This window comes from Passer domesticus, chromosome 5 (assembly GCF_036417665.1).
Source record: "Passer domesticus isolate bPasDom1 chromosome 5, bPasDom1.hap1, whole genome shotgun sequence".
NCBI lineage: Eukaryota > Metazoa > Chordata > Aves > Passeriformes > Passeridae > Passer > Passer domesticus.
In genome coordinates, this window is record NC_087478.1 from 17,226,426 (window position 1) to 17,237,416 (window position 10,991).

At 42.4% G+C, this 10,991-nt stretch overlaps 1 protein-coding gene and 1 long non-coding RNA gene across 14 annotated transcripts in view; both read right to left on the reverse strand.

Annotated features, from left to right (window-relative positions):
- BRD1 (bromodomain containing 1) overlaps nucleotides 1–1,435 on the reverse strand; it is a 58,403-nt gene extending 56,968 nt beyond the window's left edge. For all 5 annotated transcript variants that reach the window (XM_064422159.1, XM_064422157.1, XM_064422156.1 and 2 more), the window contains exon 1: nucleotides 1,150–1,435. The gene's annotated coding sequence lies outside the window, so the exon portion shown is untranslated. The remainder of the gene's footprint in view (nucleotides 1–1,149) is intronic.
- A 381-nt stretch (nucleotides 1,436–1,816) lies between these two features.
- LOC135301761 (uncharacterized) lies at nucleotides 1,817–10,437 on the reverse strand. 9 transcript variants are annotated; one of them, XR_010363503.1, is made up of 4 exons: nucleotides 5,557–10,437; nucleotides 2,667–4,890; nucleotides 2,277–2,338; nucleotides 1,817–2,176 (listed from the first exon to the last, which is right to left on the reverse strand). It is a non-coding gene; the product is annotated as an uncharacterized LOC135301761 (long non-coding RNA). The 9 variants fall into 9 exon arrangements; XR_010363500.1 differs by having other exon boundaries at nucleotides 1,817–3,837; nucleotides 4,023–4,072; XR_010363498.1 differs by having other exon boundaries at nucleotides 1,817–3,837; nucleotides 4,023–4,890.
- Between the last annotated feature and the right edge of the window lie 554 nt (nucleotides 10,438–10,991).

Consider the following 10,991-nt stretch of genomic DNA (forward strand, 5'->3'; position numbering starts at 1 on the left):
TAATGCACTTCTGTTAGCACTGTCCTGCCCTCAAAGACTGTGGGATATAAACCAGGAAAGTTAGCCATAGCTCTCATCTCCTCAAGTTGCATCAGCTACTTGGGAAGGAAATCACCGGCAGACGTTTTTCCTTCCCATAAAAGAAGTATACTGAGATAGCTGTTCCTGTCAAATACATTGTATGATACAAAAAGGAGAAGAAGAAAAAAAAGCTATTTATCAAGGTGTAGGATAGCTAAAACCAACAGTACCATGCACTTCTAAATTACAATCTCTGCCCTAGTTACTTTCCTCCTCCCCTTCAAATAAACTGTCTTTAGTCCCTGGATCCCTGCTCAATGGACTAGGGAATTCCACTCTCAATGGCACTTTCATGCAGACCATTAAAAAGAGAAAGACAGAGGAATGCCACTAGAATACTCTTTAGTCCTAGACAATGAGGGACGGTAAGCAAACAGTGCTTACACACACTGGGTGGACATCACCCGCCGCTCCAGCCGCGCAGCAGGAGCGATTCCCCGGGGCACGGCCCAGCGCGGGGGCTCACGGAGCCCAGCGAACGTGCGCGGGCACGGCCAAGACACGCGAACCACCAGAGCCGTTCTCTCCCGGCCCGGCGGAAAAAAGCGCACCGACGCCAGATCCCGCACGCCGCCAGCTCCCGCAGCCATCCCGGAATCCTGCCTCCCGCGCGCGGCTGCCCACGCCCCCGGGCCCGCCCTCGCCGGTGCCGCGCCAACACTTCCTGCCCACGCCCAGGAGCCTCCAACGCGCTCGCTCCCCTCCCGCCGATGGTTCCTGCCCGGCGCGGCTCCCCCCTCCCGGCCCCCGGCAGGATGGTTCCTGCCCGGGCCCATCATCTCCAGCCCTTCCCAACAGTCACTCCCTCCCCGCCGCGAAAATACTCGGCCCACAAATATGGCGGCTGACAAAACAGCTCCAGCGGCGCCCTCCCTCCCTCCCCCAGACCGCCGCGCTCGCCTCGCCTCTCCGCCCGCCCGCCGCTGCCCTCCCCCGCAGGCTGCCGTGCCCAGGCCGCCCTGCTCTTTCCCCCGTGCCGCTCTCCCGTCCCGCTGCGGCGGGACCCGCCGGCTCCCGGCCCCGCAGCCCCCGCCCGCCCGTCCCCGCCGCCCACCCGGCCGTACTCACGCTGTGGGAGCCGCCGAGGAGCGGCTGACAGACCTCCCGCTCCGCCGCTGCGGCCGACGCTCGGCCGGGTTAATGGCGGAGGCCCCGCCGGTGCTGCCGCCTGGCCCCGCGTCCGGCAGCCGCGGGCGGCCGAGCGGGCGCTACGAGGGCCGCGCTGCCCGCGGCGGTCACCCGGCGCTGGGTGCGGGGCTGCTGCTGCCGCCGGGCGCGGCGCATTCGTGAGGCGCGGTGCGCGTCGCCGTCCGGCTGCGGGCTCGGCGCTCGGCTCCCGGGGCTGAGCGGCTCCCCTCCCCCCGCGGCACAAACAATGCGGCTTCACCACAGCGCTGCGCCGACGGGGGGGAGGAGGAGAGGCGGGCGGGGAGGGAGGGAGCGAGCGAGCGAGGGAAGGGACGTGAGGGCGCCAGGCACCGCCCAGCCCCGCCGCTCCCGCCGCCGCGGGGCGGGGCCTGCGCGCTGCCGCTCCCCGCGCCCGGGGCCGGCACCGGCCGCGCTCGGGGCGGGAACGCGCTGGCCCCGCGACCGCGCTCCCGCCCGGACCGGCCGGGCCCGAGCCCGAGCCCGAACCCGCCGCGCGTCCCTGGTACAACGTTCGAACGGCCCAGCGCGGGGGCCAGGGAACGGATGGAGGCGGGACGCGGCTCGTTACAAAACCGAGGCTAAAAAGTTGAAGCGAATGGTATTTATTATCTCTTTGGGGAGAAGTCCAAGCTCAAGATTCCTTACGTAGAAAATATGTTTGAAAGTCAGCTCTTTCGTGGTCTCTGGGTCAAGCTGCTGCTTGCAGATTAACTGATAATAGCCATACATTTTGACAGGGAAAAAGGTTATTTCTGGTTTCCCCTGTGAAGGACAGCCTTTGTTAGGTATTATTTTTAGACAGCCATTACAGCCATATTCGAGAACTGGAAGATTTTACTGCGATACATTTCTTCAAGGCAGCTGCACTCACATACTTGGAAAACAACATTTTAGCTGGCCCAGCCTAACACAAACACTTGTCTGTGCTGATCATCCAGAGCAAGTCCTGCATATAGTAAAAAGCAAATGATTGAGAGTAGGTATGATTCTTTTTACCCACCAGTTATTTTGCATCCATTCAGCTAAATTGCTACAAAACAACTTACCAATTCATTGTTATGTTTTCTCTAGCAGTAAGAGGTTTCCTTGCCTTAAAAACCATTTGGTCCTACAATAAATATATGACTAGTGAATGAGAAATAGATACACCTGTTATTACTTGTAGAAAGTTAATTAAGGTCCAGAGAGTTTAAGCAACTAGGCTGTGGAAATCTTGTAGAATATGAAAAGCACTTTCCAAATTCTTTTTTCCTCATCAAGGACCATTTAGCCCACTAATCTCTGGAAAAAAAAACCACAAGCTATTAAAGCAGCTAACATTCATGCAGTCTGCTCAGTGTAGGAATAGATCCTTAGGCTCAGACACACAAAGTACCTTCAACTTCCAATACAAGAAAGTTTGTACAAACTGTGGAGGCCATCTGCCATCTACATACTTGCCTGTGAGGAACTAATCTCCAGTTAAATGGTTTTAGTGATCCTGCCACCAGTCTCAGATATCTTAAAACACGCTGATATAAGTTAGTGTTGTTGCACTGGAATAAAACCTGTGATAGAAACATATCAAAGAGGGAGCATTGCACCATACCATATCATGTATATTAGTGTGCACAGTATAAAAATGAATAGAAATAATGTCAAAAACCAAATAAGATTATGATAAGGAAATATGCTGGTTTATCTTTTAAGATAATCCACGTGTATCTGCTGTGCAACTGTACAAATACTTTTTAAGTGGAGACAAGTTTTCCACAGAAACCTTGATGGTGTCCACATTCTAATGTGCCTGACACACATCAAGTCTGGCTTTTTTCCAAGATTCTTTTTTCTGCCAGGTGGGCTTCAGCATTCTATAGTCCCTGGACATCCCTTTGGAAATGCAGTATTCCTTATTGGTATTTGCACCATTTGACCATTTTTCTGTAATTTAAACACATGCTTCTAGATTCTTCCAATTACTCTCAGTAAGAAGGTGGTATGTGGAGTTTTTGCTCTGGAGCATCCAGGCTAGGACACAGACCTCATGTCATTCCTCTATGTGGTATTTCAGAGTAACGGCACAAAGATCAGGGCACACTCAACAAAAAGCTCTGTATCTGGAGTCTTAGATTTCTAAATAATTTCTTATTGACCTTATGACAGGCTACCAGAGCAGGATGCTCAACCTCTCCTTTTTAAGTATTAGTACATTAGCCCATGTAGAACAGTATGTAATATTGTCTGGGGCATCTGACCAGTCCTCAGCACATGTGCCTATAACCTCAAAGATCTGTTACCTTCATCTTTTCCACCTCACAAGCGAAACATGGTTACTCAAGAGAATACAATTCTACTAGCATATGGTTCAATTTCAAGCCAAAAATAAGAAGTCTTCTGATGCCTAGTTTGATGGCAACAGACCCCCCAGTAGGTTTTTTCACACCAGTTCAACATGTGCAAGGGGCTTCAGTCCCAGTCCTTCAGAATCCTCATACCCCTACCTGGCAGCATCAAACTGTTAAACAAGTTGCCAATGCTGACTCACTCTGCATGGAAAACTACACAGAAGGAGGATCTTCTGTCTACCAGCTTTCACCTCCACTAGTTGTCAAACTCTCAACAGAATCACTGCAACAAAGATCACATAAAGAAACACAATTACTATTTATCTGCCTTGGCATCCTCTATTTTCTCATAGACTCAAACCTCATGAGACACATTTCTATGTTTCTAAAGTGTATCACCTTTGTTTCACAGATTAATAAGTCAACTCAAGACTCACTGCAGCATTCAATACTGGCAGAGGTACTGACCTACTTTGGATGCAACTTGGTATCCCTCTCCTGGCCTGGACAGCAGGGGGCTGAAGGGACAAGAAAGAATTGGAACTCACTCCTCAGAACCTGCAACAATCTGCATTTCAAGAAAGGTTTTGGACTGCCGTAACATACACATGTGGGTCTTCTTCCTATCACGATGACAAATCTGCCGAACCTCCCATGTGATACTTCTGCATGATGCCTTAAGGTAATGTATCACCAGCAAGTTTTCAGGTTTGGCTTCTCCATTACACAATTTACACCTTCACACTCATAGATGAGATACAACATTACCATGGTCCTCTCATCCTACATGGGAGTGCTTTTAGATCTCACTCACTTCATCAGTCATGGTATGAGGCACTGGTAGAATACTCGCAGGCATGACTTTGCAAGTTCACAAAAGAAAGGTTGCTCCTAACCTCACAGAAGTCAGAACAGCATTCACTGTGGAAAAGATGCTGTAACCTTATCAATAGGCACATTACAGCAGTGTGCTCACAAAATTTCAGCTCTGTACTTTCAGTCTGTGGGATGGTTGTGCAGGATCACTCTGCATCTTCTGGGTGACCTTTGCAAATTTTAGTATTTACAGAAAAATACACATTATCACTGATCCATCTCCTAGTTATCATTGATATCTTGTAAGAAAGACTGGTATGTCATACTAGACTGAGAGGGATATATGGTTCAAAGTCTTGGATGACCATCCCAGAACGAAGATCAAATTTTTGGCTTCAAATATATAAAAGAAGTGTTGGTCCATTTTACTCCTACTTGTTTACTGAATATATTCCTTGATCTGTAGTTAGGAAGAATTGTCTGGATTTTCCTTCTCACTCCTCTGATCTGGAAGTTTTAGCTGTATTATGACATAAGGGGGAATAAAAATGAAATAATATTGGTGTATATAATGTTCACCAACTGCTATGGAATCAAAGATTTTTTGTTTCTTACAGCCTCAGTAACTCTTACTTCCTGCACATACCACCTTTCTCATTCTCACAGCCAAAGTGGTTCTTTGTTTAGGAATTGCTAAGACCTTTTAGTCTGACCCTTCAGAACAGTTCATGTTGATCCAAACAAGCAGTCTTCACCAAAACACAAGTTTAAAAACACACTGGGAGCTGTGTCAGTGCCTTTTATGGTACTGATGAAGATCCAGAGACCTTTCATCCTCAGAGCTGCACCAGAAGTCATGCTTGATCAGGGTGCTTGTAAAGAAATACCTTTGTGAGCTGCATCTGCTTAGCAGTCCTATGGAATGTTATCTATAGATAAGCTTGAGGATCATTTAACAGAGTGGTCTTCAAGTAGTAAAGCTGCTATGTAAAGGCCCTTACCCCATTTCCATTTAAGCATTTGTTGGAACTACTGCTTTGGAGTCACCTACTGCAAGAAGAGGTGTGTTTCCTGTCACTTACTGACAGAGAGATACACCAAGCACTTTGCTGAGATACACAACTGACAGGGAAACCTATTGCCTGCTTTACTCATTCACTATCTTGAATCCTTTAACATCATGTACCTTTAGGATTTTGCAGTTTTAAGATGCTCTCTACAATATGTGCTCATAACTGTTGCATGGTGGAAGGTAAGGATTGAGCTCACTCCTCTGGACACTGCAAAGATGCAAAACCAAACTTCATGATTAGGATATATATGAAAACATATGTAAACTATGCTTCAATAATAGAAAACAAAAAACCTCACCCAAATTACAACATGCTCCAACACAAACACAGAGCTTGCCTGTGTACTGACCTGTAGGTCTGCCAAGCAGCAAAACTACCATTTACTATTTTTGAGACTATTTTATCAACAATAACTCTGTTCCATTTAACTTGGAACAGAGTTATTGTTGCTCTTATGTATAATGATATTGCTGGTTCCAGAAGAGATGAGTAGACAGAGCCATAATCAAGAGAATAACACTCCCCTTCTCTTCTGTCATTGTCTCTTTGGTATCAATTATTCAATTCCTAGTGTTTCCAGTTTGGCACCTTTATTATGTTCTGCATAGTAACTCCCCCTGCAAAGATCTTTGTGGGAAGTTATTCCCGTCACAGGATAACTACCATCACAACAACCCCTTCATAAACAAGTCACCAATCTTCTGATTAGCTCCCAAGAGTGCCTTCCTGCATGATCAGATGAAAATGATTACCAGCACAAGAGAGCAGCAGTAAAGTAAATCCAGGATTTGGAAGTTCTTCTTCAGTATCTCCAGTTATTAGCCATCATTAGTTTAGCTTACAAAAGCAGCTGCATATCTAGAATTGGAGTGTCTGTCAATTCACACAGCATAACTAACCCATAACCCCAAGTTATGGGTAAAGACAACATCAGTGGTAATGGATAGGAATCAAAAAACAAAACAGTAATTGTTACGCAAAAAGTTCTAAAAACATAATACTTGCACAGCTAAAAATTACAAAACAGAGTGGCTAAACAATCTACATTGGATCTTGACCTCTTTTTTCACAAGACACACTGAGGAAACAGTAGCAGACATAAGACAGAATTTATAGACAGGTAACACAAAAAAAGTACCTATTTGAACTGAACAATTTTGTCAAATGCAGTCATAGCAAAGGGAAAACAAAGTGTGCTCCATACCTGTATCTGACACACAATGAGTTTTGAGAAATACAATTTCTTTTAGTTTCTGTGGTTGTTCTCCTGATCAGGTTTGGATTTCAGAAGATACCCGAGTTTGTGATAAATAAAGTAACTTACCAAGATTGCATAATATTGTTTACGTGGGTTATGCTAACACATTGTTACTGTCTCTCTTTCCTACTTCCTGATCCTCTCCTCTGCACTGCAAAGGATTCTTGACACAGCACTCATCCAAAAACAAGATGCTCATTGCCTTCATAATTTTTAATTATATATAAAGTTTATTTTATTTGTTGAAACCCTTAGAGTGACTTTCTCATTCTCAACTCCTCTGGTGTCAGTTTAAAAACCTACAAATGTAATATGAGATGAGGTATAAGCTCTGAGGGAAGTTGTTTTCCCAGTTAGCTCACTCACAAACATGTATCCAAGAAACAATCTCCAATGTATACAATGAGTTAATACTTCAGCCTTAGTATAATTAAGTTAAAATTAAATTAGTAATGAGACCCAAATCCATCTTAATTACTTTACTATCTCTTCCTCATTCATTCTAGAGGACAAACCTCTAGAATGATGATTAAGATGGTTTGCAATGGAGGAAGTTTGACTGTTAGAATCCCTAGTCATTTGTCACTGAAGAAATTGAAAAAATAGATGAGCTCGTTCAGAATTAAAATTTGCCTCCTCATTTATATGGGGAAGGACTACAAGAAAGTGACATCAAAATCTGGGAAGGAAAAATAAAGTGAAAAATAAGTCAGAAGTAAGATTCCACAAAAAAGCCTGAACCACCAAGAGCAACCAACATGGCCTGTAGCTTCCTCTGTAGAGAGGAACCCAACTCGTGTGTATCATTTAACAAGTAGTAACGAGCCCTACACATCTTTGTTTGTCCCAGACTTGCTACTGCCACACCCAAGGCCTGATGCTGTCTAATTAAGACCATTTCTAAACTCATGTATATGTAAATCAGTTCTGATACTGATGGCTTCATCAGGTAGACAAAATCTCCACAGACCCAATAGAAATGCTAGAATAGGAACTTCAAACTGACTACTCCTGAACGACATACTCCAGCACTATGTTCACTCCACATAAAGGGCAAGTATGAGAAAATCCTGTCTACATACTATTATATGCTCAACTCCAAGTCAAAAGTCAGCAACGTACACCTCTCACGTGCTACAGAGTGAGGATGATACAGATTAAACAGTTGTGTTTGTAACAAATGAAGTAATTAATATAAATGCACAAGGGCATCATGGTTTTGGCAGGGAATGCTTGCTCCTAACTACTGTGTGATTACTGTGTGATTGTCAGTGATCTCTCAGCACTAACCTTGACACCTTTGATCTGATGAGCAGAGCCAAATACTCACTGAAATAAATGGGAATGTATGCTAAATATAAGTACCTTCCTATGTTACAAGTTCTTAGAAATCATACCCCTGTGATAGATACTAAATTGGACATCCAAATTTAGTACTTTTCACCTCTATTTTAAGGTTTTGATCATTAAGCTGACATTGCCTGGATAGGTTCCTGGAAGAGGCTGGAGTCTATACAAGGAGGAAAGGAGATCATTTTATAAAATGTATTACCTCAGTTCATAAGAAAATCTCTAATTCTTTGTGCTTTATTTAAGAACTTCTATCTCTTAATGTAGTTTTAGTCTTCATGACTTCATTGGAAAATGCATCATTGATGCAGAAGTTACTAGAGGTGAAACCAAAGGTTTGAGTGAAAATAAGTGTACCAGAGCAGGTTTGGAGATAAATATTAAGTGCTCAATTTTGCTAAAACAAGGTAATGGCACCAATGCTACTAACTATACTGTTGTTATCAACATTTAGTGTTTCCAAATATATACAAATGTAGAAAGCCAGAACTACATCAATTTATCACTGCAGTATCAACATTATGTTTACTACCAAGAAAAAAAATGGAAGGAAGGAAGCAATACAACTGGACTAAGATGAACAGCCCAGTGACTGGAGAGACCCTGGGACCACAATACACAAAACTGCCTGCAGCACTAAACAACTACATTTGGCTAATAACATAATATTGAAATAGGTGTATTGCAGGCATACTTTAAGTTCTGTCACAGTAGGATAGGATATAGGAATTTAATTTAGTTTCCAACTGGTCTTAGGCTCTGCTAGAGCCTAAGTTCAAGATATACCCCAGTACCAAGAATGACAGAGAGATGGTTACTTACAGCTACAGAAGTGATGTTTCTTTCTTCTCTGAACCTATAATAGCTTTTTTCCAGAGAACCTGAACAATTTCCTTGGAAACATGGTCTCCTAGCTTTCTGCTATTCTACAAAACATAACAGAGAGCCAGATACTTGTGGTTTGCTCCAGGGACTAGAATGAGAAATTACTTTTTTATATTCATTTAATATCATATCACTTTTAATTCATGTCAGGTTCAGTTAACCATGCAAATAAAGATGTTTATTCACAATATCTGAAACAGATAACAAGATTGTAAATGCATAAATGGAGGAAAAATCAAAGAAAAAAAAATCACTCTTCTGAAGTTAAATTATGGAAGTTTTGGGTTCTTCCTGTCAGGATGCCTTGCAGATTTTCCCAACTATCTGTCTTCCTAAATGACTATGTTTGTTCACATACTTACACCTCAGACTGCAGCTTTTGTGGAAAATCTGTATCTTTAGACTATCACCACACCAGTGCTGCTACATTCACCACAAGCTGGCAGTCTGGAGCCTTCTCTAGGAATTGCAGTTACTTACTCTTTCTTTTACCTGCCACCAGATCACCACCTCTGTGTTTTATTCATCACATTGCTTGGTTGTTTGTGAGAAGACGTTCCGGATCCAGCTTTGCTCAGATTTTTAAGACCCGATTTCTTCAGTTTCTGGTGTATTTGTGTAAAACAAAAAGAACAGAGAAATTCCAGTTATTTCACTCAATCTGTGATATACACCTGTAGATTATATACAGAATCACTGATTGGTTCTTCACTGATTGGTTCTCAAGCCACCTAAAAGATAATTTAAAGAAATAATTAACTTCCATTAATCTCAACTTCCCTAACCCTTAAGAAAATTTTCAGAATAGGATGTATGAAAAAATGAAAAGATACAGAAAGGTGATTACAGAAAGAGCAACATGAAGTGCAAAAGTGTAAAATTAATTTCCAGTCTTTTTTTAATTTACTGTAAAATTTTCAACTAAGAATTGTAAAACTCTCCAAAATTACAGCTGTTAAAAAGGCAGTTAACAAAGCCACATACTCTGATACTTAATCTTTCCATATTGTGATAAGCATAACCATGTCATTCCAACTGTTGCAATTTTATAGTTCTTTAAAAGATGCTTTATGAGGGGATGTATTTCAATACTAATAATAACAGTTGTTGCTATCATCCCCACTGTAATTTCCTGCCAACAGGCTGGTTATAGAGACTTCTTAACTAAGCCCTCACACCTCTATTACTGTGTCTAGTTGGCAGATCTAGCCAAGACCAAACTTCATGCTTTAGCAGTTCTATTCATGTAACTGCACTTTGTCACAGTGAAAACTGAGCAAGTCCAAGTAACTTCAAATCACTTTGGTCTCAGTCACTTATAGTAACTAATACATATACTATATACATAATATTGTCTGTATATACATATATATACACACTGATACTATTGAACTCTACCAAGAAAATGTATATTAAAAAGTAATAAGAAACAAAGGACTGCCTGCACACAGCGTAACAACTATTTTGTTGGGAGTTTGAGTAATGCATTAATTTAAAAAAAAAATAAAAAACACCAAAACCAACTTGACACAAGATTTCCAAAGGAGTATTAACCACAACAGACCATTTACTGTATGCTGACTGACAGAATCAATTTACAAAATCACACCAGTACTTAAGTACCTAATATGGCAGAATGTTGAAGAGCTACACTACTTCAAATCAAAAAGCTATCAACTGATCTCTTCATATACTGCCATATATTCCAACCAAAACACTCCTTACTAAATCTATTCAAATTACAAAGGAAAAAAAAATAAAACTAACTGATGAAAATAACTCAGATCAAAAAGCAAGGACTTTCTTAAGCACTGTCTCTCTAAACTGTCTTAATCTAAAATTTAACATTGTTTCTAAACCAGTTTGTTTACAGTACTCTTAAGGTTCTTCTCCTGTTTTCACTCCCAAAGGTAAGCAGCGAGTTATGACTACCAACACTTAAGGCAACGAAAGTGAACTCTATGACTGCCACTGAGAATTTGACAACAAATGTCACAATCACAAAAGATTACATCTCACTCAGCTCTCCGGAGAAATGATATACATCAAAAGGAC